Raw genomic sequence first — 20,102 nt, 5'->3', positions numbered from 1 at the left:
ACTAGTCATACACACCCCCCACCCCACACACTGGCCATACACACCCCCACCCCACACACTGGTCATACACACCTCCACCCCACACACTGTTCATACACACCCTCTCCCCACACACTGGCCATACACACCCCCACCCCACACACTGGTCATACATATCCAATCCCCCATACACTGGTCATACACACCCCACACCCCACACACTGATCATACACATCCAATCCCCCATACACTGGGCATACACACCCCCACCCCACACACTGGTCATAAACATGCAATCCCCCATACACTGGTCATACACCCCCATCCCACACACTGGTCATACACTCCACCACCCCACACACTGGTCATAAACACCCCCAACCCACACACTGGTCATACACACCCCAACTCTACACACTGTTCATACACACCCCAACCCCACACTCTGGTCATGCAAATCCTATCCCCCATACACTGGGCATACACACCCCCACCCCACACACTAGTCATACAGATCCAATCTCCCATACACTGGTCATACATACCCCTACCCCACACACTGGTCATAGACATCCAATCCCCCATACACTGGTCATACACCCCCATCCCACACACTGGTCATACACCCCCCACCCAACACACTGGTCATACACCCCCCCACCTCACTCACGGATCATACACCCCTCCACCCCACACACTGGTCATACACACTCCCAACCCACACACTGGTCCTACACACCCCCACCCCTCACACTGGTCATACACATGCACTCCCCCATACACTGTTCATACATACCCCTATCCCACACACTGGTCATACACATCCAATCCCCCATACACTGGTCATACACCCCCCATCCCACACACTGGTCATACACACCCCACCCCACACACTGGTCATACACTCTACTACCCCACACACTGGTCATACACACCCCCACCTCACACACTGGTCATACACACCCCCACCCTACACACTGTTCATACACACCCCCAACCCACACACTGGTCCTACACACCCCCACCCCACACACTGATCATACACACCCCAACCCCACACACTGGTCATACAAATCCAATCCCCCATACACTGGTCATGCACACCCCCACCCCACACACTGGTCATACACATCCAATCCCCCACACACTCGTCATACACACCCCCACCTCACACACTGGTCATACACACCCCCACCCTACACACTGTTCATACACACAACCACCCCACACACTGGTCCTACACACCCCCACCCCACACACTGATCATACACACCCCAACCCCACACACTGGTCATACAAATCCAATCCCCCATACACTGGTCATGCACACCCCCACCCCACACACTGGTCATACACATCCAATCCCCCATGCACTGGGCATACACACCCCCACCCCACAAACTGCTCATACAGATCCAATCCCCCATACACTGGTCATACGCACCCCATCCCTCACACTTGTCATACACACAATCACCCCACACACTAATCATACACACTCCCACCCCACACACTGGTCATACACACCTCCACCCCACACACTGGTCATTCAAACCCCCACACCACATACTGATCATACACACCTCCACCCCACACACTGGTCATACATACCTCCACCCCACACACTGGTCATACACACCTCCATCCCACACACTGGTCATACACCCCCCATCCCACACACTGGTCATATACACCCCCACCCTACACACTGGTCATACACCCCCCACCCCACACACTGGTCATACACCCCCCCACCCCACACACTGGTCACACACACTCCCAACCCACACAATGCTCATACACACCCCCACCCCATACACTGGTCCTACACACCCCCACCCCACACACTGGTCATACACATCCAATCCCCATACACTGGTCATACATACCCCCACCCCACACACTGGTCATACACATCCAATCCCCCATACACTGGTCATACACCTCCCATCCCACACACTGTTCATACACACCCCACCCCACACACTGGTCGTGCACACCCCCACCCCACCCACAGGTCATACACTCCCCCACCCCACACACTGGTCATACACACCCCCACCCCACACACTGGCCATACACACCCCCACCCCACACACTGGTCATACACACCCCCACCCCACACACTGTTCATACACACCTCCACCCCACTCACTGGTCATACACACCCCCACCCCACAAACTGGCTATACACACCCCCACCCCACACACTGGTCATACACACCCCCACCCTACACACTGTTCATACACACCCCCACCCCACACACTGGTCATACACACCCCCACCCCACAAACTGGCCATACACACCCCCACCTCACACACTGGTCATACACACCTCCACCCCACACACTGTTCATACACACCCCGTCCCCACACACTGGCCATACACACCCCCACCCCACACATTGGTCATACATATCCAATCCCCCATACAATGGTCATACACACCCCCACCCCACACACTGATCATACACATCCAATCCCCCATACACTGGTCATACACCCCCCATCCCACACACTGGTTATACACTCCACCACCCCACACACTGGTCATACACACTCCCAACCCACACACTGCTCATACACACCCCCACCCCAAACACTGGTCCTACACACCCCCACCCCACACACTGGTCATGCAAATCCTATCCCCCATACACTGGGCATACACACCCCCACCCCACACACTGGTTATACAGATCCAATCTCCCATACACTGGTCATACATACCCCTACCCCACACACTGGTCATAGACATCCAATCCCCCATACACTGGTCATACACCCCCCATCCCACACACTGGTCATTCCCCACCAAACACACAGCGAAACTACGACGTTGGTACAACGTTCGAGCAAGTTTTAACACCACCAAACCAGTTATAACAACCAATATAGCAAGTTGTAACAACGTTCTAATACGTCATAAACACGTTAAGCCAAGATGTAACAACTTTATTTCAAGTTGTAACAAGCGGAAAATAGAGACAGTTTCGGTTTGTGTTTCCAGGGTCACACCCCTCCCCACACACTGGTCATACACCCTCCACCCAACACACTGGTCATACACCCCCCCACCTAACTCAGGGATCATACACCCCTCCACCCCACACACTGGTCCTACACACCCCCACCCCACACACTGGTCATACACATGCACTCCCCCATACACTGTTCATACATACCCCTATCCCACACACTGGTCATACACATCCAATCCCCCATACACTGGTCATACACCCCGTATCCCACTCACTGGTCATACACACCCCACCCCACACACTGGTCATACACTCTACCACCCCATACACTGGTCAAACACACCCCCATCTCACACACTGGTCATACACACCCCCACCCTACACACTGTTCATACACACCCCCACCCAACACACTGGTCATGCAAATCCTATCCCCCATACACTGGGCATACACACCCCCACCCAACACACTGGTCATACAGATACAATCTCCCATACACTGGTCATACATACCCCTACCCCACACACTGGTCATAAACATCCAATCCCCCATACACTGGTCATACACCCCCAATCCCACACACTGGTCATTCACACCCCACCCCACACACTGGTCCAACACACCCCCACCCCACACACTGGTCATACACATGCACTCTCCCATACACTGTTCATACATACCCCTATCCCACACACTGGTCATACACATCCAATCCCCCATACACTGGTCATACACCCCCCATCCCACACACTGGTCATACACACCCCACCCCACACACTAGTCATACACTCTACCACCCCACACACTGGTCAAACACACCCCCACCTCACACACTGGTCATACACACCCCCACCCTACACACTGTTCATACACACCCCCACCCAACACACTGGTCCTACACACCCCCACACCACACACTGATCATATACACCCCAACCCTACACACTGGTCATACAAATCCAATCCCCCATACACTGGTCATGCACACCCCCACCCCACAAACTGCTCATACAGATCCAATCCCCCATACACTGGTCATACGCACCCCATCCCTCACACTTGTCATACACACCATCACCCAACACACTAGTCATACACACTCCCACCCCACACGCTGATCATGCACACCTCCACCCCACACACTGGTCATACACACCTCCACCCCACACACTGGTCATACACACCTCCATCCCACACACTGGTCATTCACACCCCCACCCCACACAATGGTCATACACCCACCCACCCCACACACTGGTCATACACCCCCCATCCCACACACTGGTCATATACACCCCCACCCCACACACTGGTCATACACCCCCCCACCCCACACACTGGTGATACACCCTCCACCCCACACACTGGTCATACACACTCCCAACCCACACACTGGTCATACACACCCCCACCCCATACATTGGTCCTACACACCCCCACCCCACACACTGGTCATACACATCTAATCCCCCATACACTGGTCATACACCTCCCATCCCACACACTGTTCATACACACCCCACTCCACACACTGGTCATACACACCACCACCCCACCCACAGGTCATACACTCCTCCTCCCCACACACTGGTCATACACTCCTCCTCCCCACACACTGGTCATACACACCTCCACCCCACACACTGGTCATACACACCCCCACCCCACACACTGGCCATACACACCCCCACCCCACACACTGGTCATACACACCTCCACCCCACACACTGGCCATACACACCCCCACCCCACAAACTGGCTATACACACCTCCACGCTACACACTGGTCATACACACCCCCAGCCCACACACTGTTCATACACACCCCCACCCCACACACTGGTCATACACACCCCCACTCCACACACTGGCCATAAACATCCCCACCCCACACACTGGTCATACACACCTCCACCCCACACACTGTTCATTCACACCCCCTCCCCACACACTGGCCATATACACCCCCACCCCACACACTGGTCATACATATCCAATCCCCCATACACTGGTCATACACACCCCCACCCCACACACTGATCATACACATCCAATCCCCCATACACTGGGCATACACACCCCCACCCCACACACTGGTCATAAACATCCAATCCCCCAAACACTGGTCATACACCCCTCCATCCCACACACTGGTCATACACTCCACCACCCTACACACTGGTCATACACACCCCCAACCCACACACTGGTCATACACACCCCAACCCTACACACTGTTCATACATACCCCAACCCCACACACTGGTCATACACACCCCCACCCTACACACTGTTCATACACACCCCCACCCCACACACTGGTCCTACACCCCCTCCACCCCACACACTGATCATACACACTCCCAGCCCAAACACTGGTCATACAAATCGAATCCCCCATACACTGGTCATACACACCCCCACCCCACACACTGGTCATACAAATCCAATCCCCCATACACTGATCATACACACCCCCACCCCACACATTGGTCATACACATCCAATCCTCCATACACTGGGCATACACACCCCCACCTCACACACTGATCATACAGATCCAATCCCCCACACACTGGACATACGCACCTCCACCCCATACACTGGTCATTCACACCCCCACCCCACACACTGGTCATTCACACCCCCACCCCACACAAGGGTCATACACCCACCCACCCCACACACTGGTCATACACCCCCCACCCCACACACTGGTCATACACCCCCCCCATCCCACACACTGGTTATACACACCCAACACCACACACTCGTTCCTATCTTGTTTCTGATATATGTAAATGATCTCCCGGAGGGTATAAGATTCATTTCTCTCAATGTTTGCGGACGATGCCAAAATTATGAGAAGGATTAAGACAGAAGAGGACTGTTTGAGGCTTCAAGAAGACCTAGACAAACTGAAGGAATGGTCGAACAAGTGATTGTTAGAGTTTAACCCAACCAAATGTAATATAATGACGATAAGTGAAGGGAGGAGGAGGCCAAATGCAAGGTATCATCTGGGAGAGTTAATTCTCCAGGAGTCAGAGAAAGAAAAAGACTTGGGGGTTGATATCACGCCAGACCTGTCTCTTGCAGCTCATATCAAGAGGATAACATCAGCGGCATATGCCAGGCTGGCCAACATAGGAACGACATTCAGAAACTTGTGTAAAGAATCATTCAGAACTTTGTATACCACATATGTCAGGCCAATCCTGGAGTATGCAGCCCAGCATGGAGTCCATATCTAGTCATGGATAAGACTAAACTGGAAAAGGTTCAAAGGTTTGCCACCAGACTAGTACTCGAGCTGAGAGGTATGAGCTACGAGGAGAGACTTCGGGAATTAAATCTCACTTCACTGGAAAACAGAAGAGTTAGGGGGGACATGATCACCACATTCAAGATTCTCAAGGGAATTGATAGGGTAGATAAAGACAGGCTATTTAACACAAGGGGCACACGCACTAGGGGACACAGGTGGGAACTGAGCCCCGAAATGAGAAACAGAGATATTAGAAAGAACTTTTTTAGTGTCAGAGTGGTTGACAAATGGAATGCATTAGAAGGTGATGTGGTGGAAGCTGACTCCATACACAGTTTCATGTGTAGATATGATAGAGCCCAATAGGCTTATGAATCTATACACCTGTTGATTGACGGTTGAGAGGCGGGACCAAAGAGCCAGAGCTCAACCCCCGCAAACACAACTAGGTGAGTACTGGTCATACACACCACCACCCCACACACTGGTCATACACATCCCACGCCACACACTGGTCATACACACCCCCACCCCACACACTGGTCATACACACCCCCACCCCACACACTGGTCATAAACCCCCCGCCCCACACACTGGTCATGCACACCCCTACCCCACACACTGGTCATACACCCCCCATCCCCACACACTGGTCATACACCCCCCACCCTACACACTGGTCATACACATCCCCACCCCACACACTGATCATACACACCCCCACCCCACACACTGGTCATACACACCTCTACCCCACACACTGGTCATACACACTCCCACCCCACACACTGGTCATACACACCCCCCACCCCACGCACTGGTCATACACACCCCATCCCACACACTGGTCATACACACCCCCACCCCACACACTGGTCATACACACCCCAACGAACTCACTGGTCACACACACTCCCACCCCACACACTGGTCATACACACCCCACCCCACACACTGGTCATACACACCCCCACCCCACACACTGGTCATACACACCCCCCACCCCACACACTGGTCCCACACTCCCACTTCACAAACTGGTCATTCACACCTCCATCCCACACACTGGTCATACACCCCTCCGCCCCACACACTAGTTATACACCCCTGCAACCCACACACTGGTCCTACACACCCCCCACCCCACACACTGGTCATACACACCCCACCCCACACACTGGTCATACACACCCACACCCCACACACTGGTCATACTCACCCCCACCCCACACACTGGTCATACTCACCCCCACCCCACACACTGGTCATACTCACCCCCACCCCACACACTGGTCATACACACCCCCACCCCAAACACTGGTCATACACACCCCACCCCACACACTGGTCATACACACCCCCACCCCACACACTGGTCATACACACCCCCACCCCACACACTGGTCATTCACACCTCCACCCCAGACACTGGTCATACACCCCTCCGCCCCACACACTGGTTATACACCCCTGCACCCCACACACTGGTCATACACCCCCCCACCCCACACACTGGTCATACACCCCCCCACCCCACACACTGGTCATACACACCCCAACCCCACACACTGGTTATACACACCTCCACCCCACACACTGGTCATACACCCCCCCACCCCACACACTGGTCATACACACCCCCACCCCACACACTGGTCATACACCCCCCAACCCCACACACTGGTCATACACACCCCCACTCCACACACTGGTCATACACATCCAATCCCCCATACACTGGCCATACATACCCCCACCCCACACACTGGTCATACACATCCAATCCCCCATACACTGGCCATACACCCCCCCCCACCCCACACACTGATCATACACACCTCCACCCCACACACTAGTCATACACACCCCCACCCCACTCACTGGTCATACACACTCCCACCCCACACACTGGTCATACATACTCCCACCCCACACACTGGTCATACACACCCCCACCCCACACACTGGTCATACACACCCCCACCCCACACACTGGACACACACACCTCCACCCCACACACTGGTCATACACACTCCCACCCCACACACTGGTCATACATACTCCCACCCCACACACTGGTCATACACACCCCCACCCAACACACTGGTCATTCACACTCCCACCCCACACACTGGTCACACACACCCCCACTCGACACACTGGTCATACACACCCCCACCCCACACACTGGTCATTCACACTCCCACCCCACACACTGGTCACACACACCCCCACCACACACACTGGTCATACACACCCCCACCCCACACACTGGTCACACACACCCCCACCCCACACACTGGTCATACACACCCCCACCCCACACACACACACTGGTCATACACACCCCCACCCCACACACTGGTCATACACACCCCCACCCCACACACGGGTCATACACACTCCCACCCCACACACTGGTCACACACACCTCCACCCTACACACTGGTCATACACACCCCCACCTCACACACTGGTCATTCACACTCCCACCCCACACACTGGTCACACACACCCCCACCCCACACACTGGTCATACACACCCCCACCCCACACACACACTGGTCATACACACCCCCACCCAACACACTGGTCATACACACTCCCACCCCACACACTGGTCATACACACTCCCACCCCACACACTGGTCATACATACTCCCACCCCACACACTGGTCATACATACTCCCATCCCACACACTGGTCATACACACCCCCACCCCACACACTGGTCATACACACCTCCTCCCCACACACTGGTCATACACACCACAAACCACACACACTGGTCATACACACCCCCACCCCGCACACTAGTCATACACACCCCCACCCCACACACTGGTCATACACTCTCCCACCCCACATACTGGTCATACACACTCCCACCCCACACACTGGTCATACATACTCCCACCCCACACACTGGTCATACACACCCCCACCCCACACACTGGTCATACACACCTCCACCCCACACACTGGTCATACACACCCCCACCCCACACACACAATGGTCATACACACCCCCACCCCACAAACTGGTCATACACACCCCCACCCCACACACTGGTCATACACACCCCCACCCCACACACTGGTCATTCACACCCCCACCCCACACACTGGTCATACACACCCCCACCCCACACACTGGTCATACACACCCCAACCCCACACACTGGTCATTCACACTCCCACCCCACACACTGGTCACACACATCTTCACCCCACACACTGGTCATACACACCCCCACCCCACACACACACACTTGTCATACACACCCCCACCCCACACACTGGTCATACACACCCCCACCCCACACACTGGTCACACACACTTCCACCCCACACACTGGTCGTACACACCTCCACCCCACACACTGGTCATACACACCTCCACCCCACACACTGGTCACACACACCCCCACCCCACACACACTGGTCATACACACCCCCACCCCACACACTGGTCATACACACCCCCACCCCACACACTGGTCGCACACACCTCCACCACACACACTGGTCATACACACCCCCACCCCACACACTGGTCATACACACCCCCACCCCACACACTGGTCATACACACCTCCACCCCACACACTAGTCACACACACCTCCACCACACACTGGTCACACACACCTCCACCACACACACAGGTCATACACACCCCCACCCCACACACTGGTCATACACACCCCCACCCCACACACTGGTCATACACACCCCCACCCCACACACTGGTCACACACACCTCCACCACACACACTGGTCATACACACCCCCACCCCACTCACTGGTCACACACACCCCCACCCTACACACTGGTCATACACACCCCCACCCCACACACTGGTCATACACACTCCCACCCTACACACTGGTCATATACACACCCACCCCACACACTGGTCATACACACTCCCACCCCACACACTGGTCATACATACTCTCACCTCACACACTGGTCATACATACTCCCACCCCACACACTGGTCATACATACATCCACCCCACTCACTGGTCATACACACTCCCACCCCACACACTGGTCATACAAACTCCCACCCCACACACTGGTCATACATACTCCCACCCCACACACTGGTCATACACACCCCCACCCCACACACTGGTCATACACACCTCCACCCCACACACTGGTCATACACACCCCCACCCCACACACACACTGGTCATACACACCCCCACCCCACACACTGGTCATACACACCCCCACCCCAAACACTGGTCACACACACCTCCACCACACACACTGGTCATACACACCCCCACCCCAAACACTGGTCATACACACCCCCACCCCACACACTGGTCATACACACATCCACCCCACACACTGGTCACACACACCTCCACCACACACACTGGTCACACACACCTCCACCACACACACTGGTCATACACACCCCCACCCCACACACTGGTCATACACACCCCCACCCCACACACTGGTAATACACACCCCCACCCCACACACTGGTCATACACACTCCCACCCCACACACTGGTCAAGCACACCCCCACCCCACACACTGGTCATTCACACCCCCACCCCACAAACTGGTCATACACACCCCCACCCCACACACTGGTCATACACACCCCCACCCCACACACTGGTCATTCACACCCCCACCCCACACACTGGTCATACACACCCCCACCCCACACACTGGTCATACACACCCCAACCCCACTCACTGGTCATTCACACTCCCACCCCACACACTGGTCACACACATCTTCACCCCACACACTGGTCGTACACACCCCCACCCCACACACACACACTTGTCATACACACCCCCACCCCACACACTGGTCATACACACCCCCACCCCACACACTGGTCACACACACTTCCACCCCACACACTGGTCGTACACACCTCCACCCCACACACTGGTCATACACACCTCCACCCCACACACTGGTCACACACACCCCCACCCCACACACACACTGGTCATACACACCCCCACCCCACACACTGGTCATACACACCCCCACCCCACACACTGGTCGCACACACCTCCACCACACACACTGGTCATACACACCCCCACCCCACACACTGGTCATACACACCCCCACCCCACACACTGGTGATACACACCTCCACCCCACACACTGCTCACACACACCTCCACCACACACACTGGTCACACACACCTCCACCACACACACTGGTCATACACACCCCCACCCCACACACTGGTCATACACACCCCCACCCCACACACTGGTCATACACACCCCCACCCCACACACTGGTCACACACACCTCCACCACACACACTGGTCATACACACCCCCACCCCACTCACTGGTCACACACACCCCCACCCTACACACTGGTCATACACACCCCCACCCCACACACTGGTCATACACACTCCCACCCTACACACTGGTCATATACACACCCACCCCACACACTGGTCATACACACTCCCACCCCACACACTGGTCATACATACTCCCACCCCACACACTGGTCATACATACTCTCACCTCACACACTGGTCATACATACTCCCACCCCACACACAGGTCATACATACATCCACCCCACACACTGGTCATACACACTCCCACCCCACACACTGGTCATACAAACTCCCACCCCACACACTGGTCATACATACTCCCACCCCACACACTGGTCATACACACCCCCACCCCACACACTGGTCATACACACCTCCACCCCACACACTGGTCATACACACCCCCACCCCACACACACACTGGTCATACACACCCCCACCCCACACACTGGTCATACACACCCCCACCCCACACACTGGTCACACACACCTCCACCACACACACTGGTCATACACACCCCCACCCCAAACACTGGTCATACACACCCCCACCCCACACACTGGTCATACACACATCCACCCCACACACTGGTCACACACACCCCCACCCCACACACTGGTCATACACACCTCAACCCCACACACTGGTCATTCACACTCCCACCCCACACACTGGTCACACACATCTTCACCCCACACACTGGTCATACACACCCCCACCCCACACACACACACTTGTCATACACACCCCCACCCCACACACTGGTCATACACACCCCCACCCCACACACTGGTCACACACACTTCCACCCCACACACTGGTCGTACACACCTCCACCCCACACACTGGTCATACACACCTCCACCCCACACACTGGTCACACACACCCCCACCCCACACACACACTGGTCATACACACCCCCCACCCCACACACTGGTCATACACACCCCCACCCCACACACTGGTCGCACACACCTCCACCACACACACTGGTCATACACACCCCCACCCCACACACTGGTCATACACACCTCCACCCCACACACTGGTCACACACACCTCCACCACACACACTGGTCACACACACCTCCACCACACACACTGGTCATACACACCCCCACCCCACACACTGGTCATACACACCCCCACCCCACACACTGGTCATACACACCCCCACCCCACACACTGGTCACACACACCTCCACCACACACACTGGTCATACACACCCCCACCCCACTCACTGGTCACACACACCCCCACCCTACACACTGGTCATACACACCCCCACCCCACACACTGGTCATACACACTCCCACCCTACACACTGGTCATATACACACCCACCCCACACACTGGTCATACACACTCCCACCCCACACACTGGTCATACATACTCCCACCCCACACACTGGTCATACATACTCTCACCTCACACACTGGTCATACATACTCCCACCCCACACACTGGTCATACATACATCCACCCCACACACTGGTCATACACACTCCCACCCCACACACTGGTCATACAAACTCCCACCCCACACACTGGTCATACATACTCCCACCCCACACACTGGTCATACACACCCCCACCCCACACACTGGTCATACACACCTCCACCCCACGCACTGGTCGTACACACCCCCACCCCACACACACACTGGTCATACACACCCCCACCCCACACACTGGTCATACACACCCCCACCCCACACACTGGTCACACACACCTCCACCACACACACTGGTCATACACACCCCCACCCCAAACACTGGTCATACACACCCCCACCCCACACACTGGTCATACACACATCCACCCCACACACTGGTCACATACACCTCCACCACACACACTGGTCACACACACCTCCACCACACACACTGGTCATACACACCCCCACCCCACACACTGGTCATACACACCCCCACCCCACACACTGGTAATACACACCCCCACCCCACACACTGGTCATACACACTCCCACCCCACACACTGGTCAAGCACACCCCCACCCCACACACTGATCATTCACACCCCCACCCCACACACTGGTCATACACACCCCCACCCCACACACTGGTCACACACACACCTCCACCACACACAATGTCATACACACCTCCACCCCACACACTGGTCATACACACCCCCACCCCACACACTGGTCATACACACCCCCACCCCACACACACACTGGTCATACACACCCCCACCCCACACACTGGTCATACACACCCCCACCCCACACACTGGTCATACACACCCCCACCCCACACACACACTGGTCATACACACCCCCACCCCACACACTGGTCCTTCACCCCCCCCCACACACTGGTCATACACCCCCCCACCCCACACACTGGTCATACACACCCCACCCCACACACTGGTCATGCACACCCCCACCCCACACACTGGTCATACTCACCCCCACCCCACACACTGGTCATACACACCCCCACCCCACACACAGGTCATACACACCCCCACCCCACACACTGGTCATACACACCTCCACCCCACACACTGGTCATACACACCTCCACCCCACACACTGGTCATACACACCTCCACCCCACACACTAGTCATACACACCCCCACCCCACACACTGGTCATACACACCCCCTCCCCACACACTGGTCATACACACCCCCACCCCACACACTGGTCATACACACCCCCACCCCACACACTGGTCATACACACCTCCACCCCACACACTGGTCATACACACCTCCACCCCACACACTGGTCATACACACCTCCACCCCACACACTAGTCATACACACCCCCACCCCACACACTGGTCATACACTCTCCCACCCCACACACTGGTCATACACACTCCCACCCCACACACTGGTCATACATACTCCCACCCCACACACTGGTCATACACACCCCCACCCCACACACTGGTCATACACACTCCCACCCTACACACTGGTCATATACACACCCACCCCACACACTGGTCATACACACTCCCACCCCACACACTGGTCATACATACTCCCACCCCACACACTGGTCATACATACTCTCACCCCACACACTGGTCATACATACTCCCACCCCACACACTGGTCATACATACATCCACCCCACACACTGGTCATACACACTCCCACCCCACACACTGGTCATACATACTCCCACCCCACACACTGGTCATACATACTCCCACCCCACACACTGGTCATACACACCCCCACCCCACACACTGGTCATACACACCTCCACCCCACACACTGGCCATACACACCCCCACCCCACACACACACTGGTCATACACACCCCCACCCCACACACTGGTCATACACACCCCCACCCCACACACTGGTCACACACACCTCCACCACACACACTGGTCATACACACCCCCACCCCACACACTGGTCATACACACCCCCACCCCACACACTGGTCATACACACCTCCACCCCACACACTGGTCACACACACCTCCACCACACACACTGGTCACACACACCTCCACCACACACACTGGTCATACACACCCCCACCCCACACACTGGTCATACACACCCCCACCCCACACACTGGTCATACACACCCCCACCCCACACACTGGTCATACACACTCCCACCCCACACACTGGTCATACATACTCCCACCCCACACACTGGTCACACACACCTCCACCACACACACTGGTCATACACACCCCCACCCCACACACTGGTCACACACACACCTCCACCACACACACTGGTCATACACACCCCCACCCCACACACTGGTCATACACACCCCCACCCCACACACTGGTCATACACACCCCCACCCCACACACACACTGGTCATACACACCCCCACCCCACACACTGGTCATACACACTCCCACCTCACACACTGGTCATACATACTCCCACCCCACACACTGGTCATACATACTCCCACCCCACACACTGGTCATACACACCCCCACCCCACACACTGGTCATACACACCTCCACCCCACACACTGGTCACACACACCCCCATTACACACACTGGTCATTCACACTCCCACCCCACACACTGGTCACACACACTCCCACCCCACACACTGGTCATTCACACCTCCACCCCACACACTGGTCATACACCCCTCCGCCCCACACACTTGTTATACACCCCTGCAACCCACACACTGGTCCTTCACCCCCCCCCACACACTGGTCATACACCCCCCCACCCCACACACTGGTCATACACACCCCACCCCACACACTGGTCATACACACCCCCACCCCACACACTGGTCATACTCACCCCCACCCCACACAATGGTCATACACACCCCCACCCCACACACAGGTCATACACACCCCCACCCCACACACTGGTCATACACACCTCCACCCCACACACTGGTCATACACACCTCCACCCCACACACTTGTCATACACACCTCCACCCCACACACTAGTCATACACACCCCCACCCCACACACTGGTCATACACACCCCCACCCCACACACTGGTCATACACACCCCCACCCCACACACTGGTCATACACACCCCCACCCCACACACTGGTCATACACACCTCCACCCCACACACTGGTCATACACACCTCCACCCCACACACTGGTCATACACACCTCCACCCCACACACTAGTCATACACACCCCCACCCCACACACTGGTCATACACTCTCCCACCCCACACACTGGTCATACACACTCCCACCCCACACACTGGTCATACATACTCCTACCCCACACACTGGTCATACACACCCCCACCCCACACACTGGTCATACACACCTCCACCCCACACACTGGTCATACACACCCCCACCCCACACACACACTGGTCATACACACCCCCACCCCACACACTGGTCATACACACCCCCACCCCACACACTGGTCATACACACCCCCACCCCACACACACACTGGTCATACACACCCCCACCCCACACACTGGTCATTCACACCCCCACCCCACACACTGGTCATACACACCCCAACCCCACACACTGGTCATTCACACTCCCACCCCAGACACTGGTCACACACACCCCCACCCCACACACTGGTCATACACACCCCCACCCCACACACTGGTCATTCACACCTCCACCCCACACACTGGTCATACACCCCTCCGCCCCACACACTTGTTATACACCCCTGCAACCCACACACTGGTCCTTCACCCCCCCCCACACACTGGTCATACACCCCCCCACCCCACACACTGGTCATACACACCCCACCCCACACACTGGTCATACACACCCCCACCCCACACACTGGTCATACTCACCCCCACCCCACACACTGGTCATACACACCCCCACCCCACACACAGGTCATACACACCCCCACCCCACACACTGGTCATACACACCTCCACCCCACACACTGGTCATACACACCTCCACCCCACACACTGGTCATACACACCTCCACCCCACACACTAGTCATACACACCCCCACCCCACACACTGGTCATACACACCCCCACCCCACACACTGGTCATACACACTCCCACCCTACACACTGGTCATATACACACCCACCCCACACACTGGTCATACACACTCCCACCCCACACACTGGTCATACATACTCCCACCCCACACACTGGTCATACATACTCTCACCCCACACACTGGTCATACATACTCCCACCCCACACACTGGTCATACATACATCCACCCCACACACTGGTCATACACACTCCCACCCCACACACTGGTCATACATACTCCCACCCCACACACTGGTCATACATACTCCCACCCCACACACTGGTCATACACACCCCCACCCCACACACTGGTCATACACACCTCCACCCCACACACTGGCCATACACACCCCCACCCCACACACACACTGGTCATACACACCCCCACCCCACACACTGGTCATACACACCCCCACCCCACACACTGGTCACACACACCTCCACCACACACACTGGTCATACACACCCCCACCCCACACACTGGTCATACACACCCCCACCCCACACACTGGTCATACACACCTCCACCCCACACACTGGTCACACACACCTCCACCACACACACTGGTCACACACACCTCCACCACACACACTGGTCATACACACCCCCACCCCACACACTGGTCATACACACCCCCACCCCACACACTGGTCATACACACCCCCACCCCACACACTGGTCATACACACTCCCACCCCACACACTGGTCATACATACTCCCACCCCACACACTGGTCACACACACCTCCACCACACACACTGGTCATACACACCCCCACCCCACACACTGGTCACACACACACCTCCACCACACACACTGGTCATACACACCCCCACCCCACACACTGGTCATACACACCCCCACCCCACACACTGGTCATACACACCCCCACCCCACACACACACTGGTCATACACACCCCCACCCCACACACTGGTCATACACACTCCCACCTCACACACTGGTCATACATACTCCCACCCCACACACTGGTCATACATACTCCCACCCCACACACTGGTCATACACACCCCCACCCCACACACTGGTCATACACACCTCCACCCCACACACTGGTCACACACACCCCCATTACACACACTGGTCATTCACACTCCCACCCCACACACTGGTCACACACACTCCCACCCCACACACTGGTCATTCACACCTCCACCCCACACACTGGTCATACACCCCTCCGCCCCACACACTTGTTATACACCCCTGCAACCCACACACTGGTCCTTCACCCCCCCCCACACACTGGTCATACACCCCCCCACCCCACACACTGGTCATACACACCCCACCCCACACACTGGTCATACACACCCCCACCCCACACACTGGTCATACTCACCCCCACCCCACACAATGGTCATACACACCCCCACCCCACACACAGGTCATACACACCCCCACCCCACACACTGGTCATACACACCTCCACCCCACACACTGGTCATACACACCTCCACCCCACACACTTGTCATACACACCTCCACCCCACACACTAGTCATACACACCCCCACCCCACACACTGGTCATACACACCCCCACCCCACACACTGGTCATACACACCCCCACCCCACACACTGGTCATACACACCCCCACCCCACACACTGGTCATACACACCTCCACCCCACACACTGGTCATACACACCTCCACCCCACACACTGGTCATACACACCTCCACCCCACACACTAGTCATACACACCCCCACCCCACACACTGGTCATACACTCTCCCACCCCACACACTGGTCATACACACTCCCACCCCACACACTGGTCATACATACTCCTACCCCACACACTGGTCATACACACCCCCACCCCACACACTGGTCATACACACCTCCACCCCACACACTGGTCATACACACCCCCACCCCACACACACACTGGTCATACACACCCCCACCCCACACACTGGTCATACACACCCCCACCCCACACACTGGTCATACACACCCCCACCCCACACACACACTGGTCATACACACCCCCACCCCACACTACTGGTCATTCACACCCCCACCCCACACACTGGTCATACACACCCCAACCCCACACACTGGTCATTCACACTCCCACCCCAGACACTGGTCACACACACCCCCACCCCACACACTGGTCATACACACCCCCACCCCACACACTGGTCATTCACACCTCCACCCCACACACTGGTCATACACCCCTCCGCCCCACACACTTGTTATACACCCCTGCAACCCACACACTGGTCCTTCACCCCCCCCCACACACTGGTCATACACCCCCCCACCCCACACACTGGTCATACACACCCCACCCCACTCACTGGTCATACACACCCCCACCCCACACACTGGTCATACTCACCCCCACCCCACACACTGGTCATACACACCCCCACCCCACACACAGGTCATACACACCCCCACCCCACACACTGGTCATACACACCTCCACCCCACACACTGGTCATACACACCTCCACCCCACACACTGGTCATACACACCTCCACCCCACACACTAGTCATACACACCCCCACCCCACACACTGGTCATACACACCCCCACCCCACACACTGGTCATACACACCCCCACCCCACACACTGGTCATACACACCCCCACCCCACACACTGGTCATACACACCTCCACCCCACACACTGGTCATACACACCTCCACCCCACACACTGGTCATACACACCTCCACCCCACACACTAGTCATACACACCCCCACCCCACACACTGGTCATACACTCTCCCACCCCACACACTGGTCATACACACTCCCACCCAACACACTGGTCATACATACTCCTACCCCACACACTGGTCATACACACCCCCACCCCACACACTGGTCATACACACCTCCACCCCACACACTGGTCATACACACCCCCACCCCACACACACACTGGTCATACACACCCCCACCCCACACACTGGTCATACACACCCCCACCCCACACACTGGTCT

Source organism: Procambarus clarkii, chromosome 18 (assembly GCF_040958095.1).
Source record: "Procambarus clarkii isolate CNS0578487 chromosome 18, FALCON_Pclarkii_2.0, whole genome shotgun sequence".
Classification (NCBI taxonomy): domain Eukaryota; kingdom Metazoa; phylum Arthropoda; class Malacostraca; order Decapoda; family Cambaridae; genus Procambarus; species Procambarus clarkii.
This window is presented reverse-complemented; position numbering follows the sequence as displayed.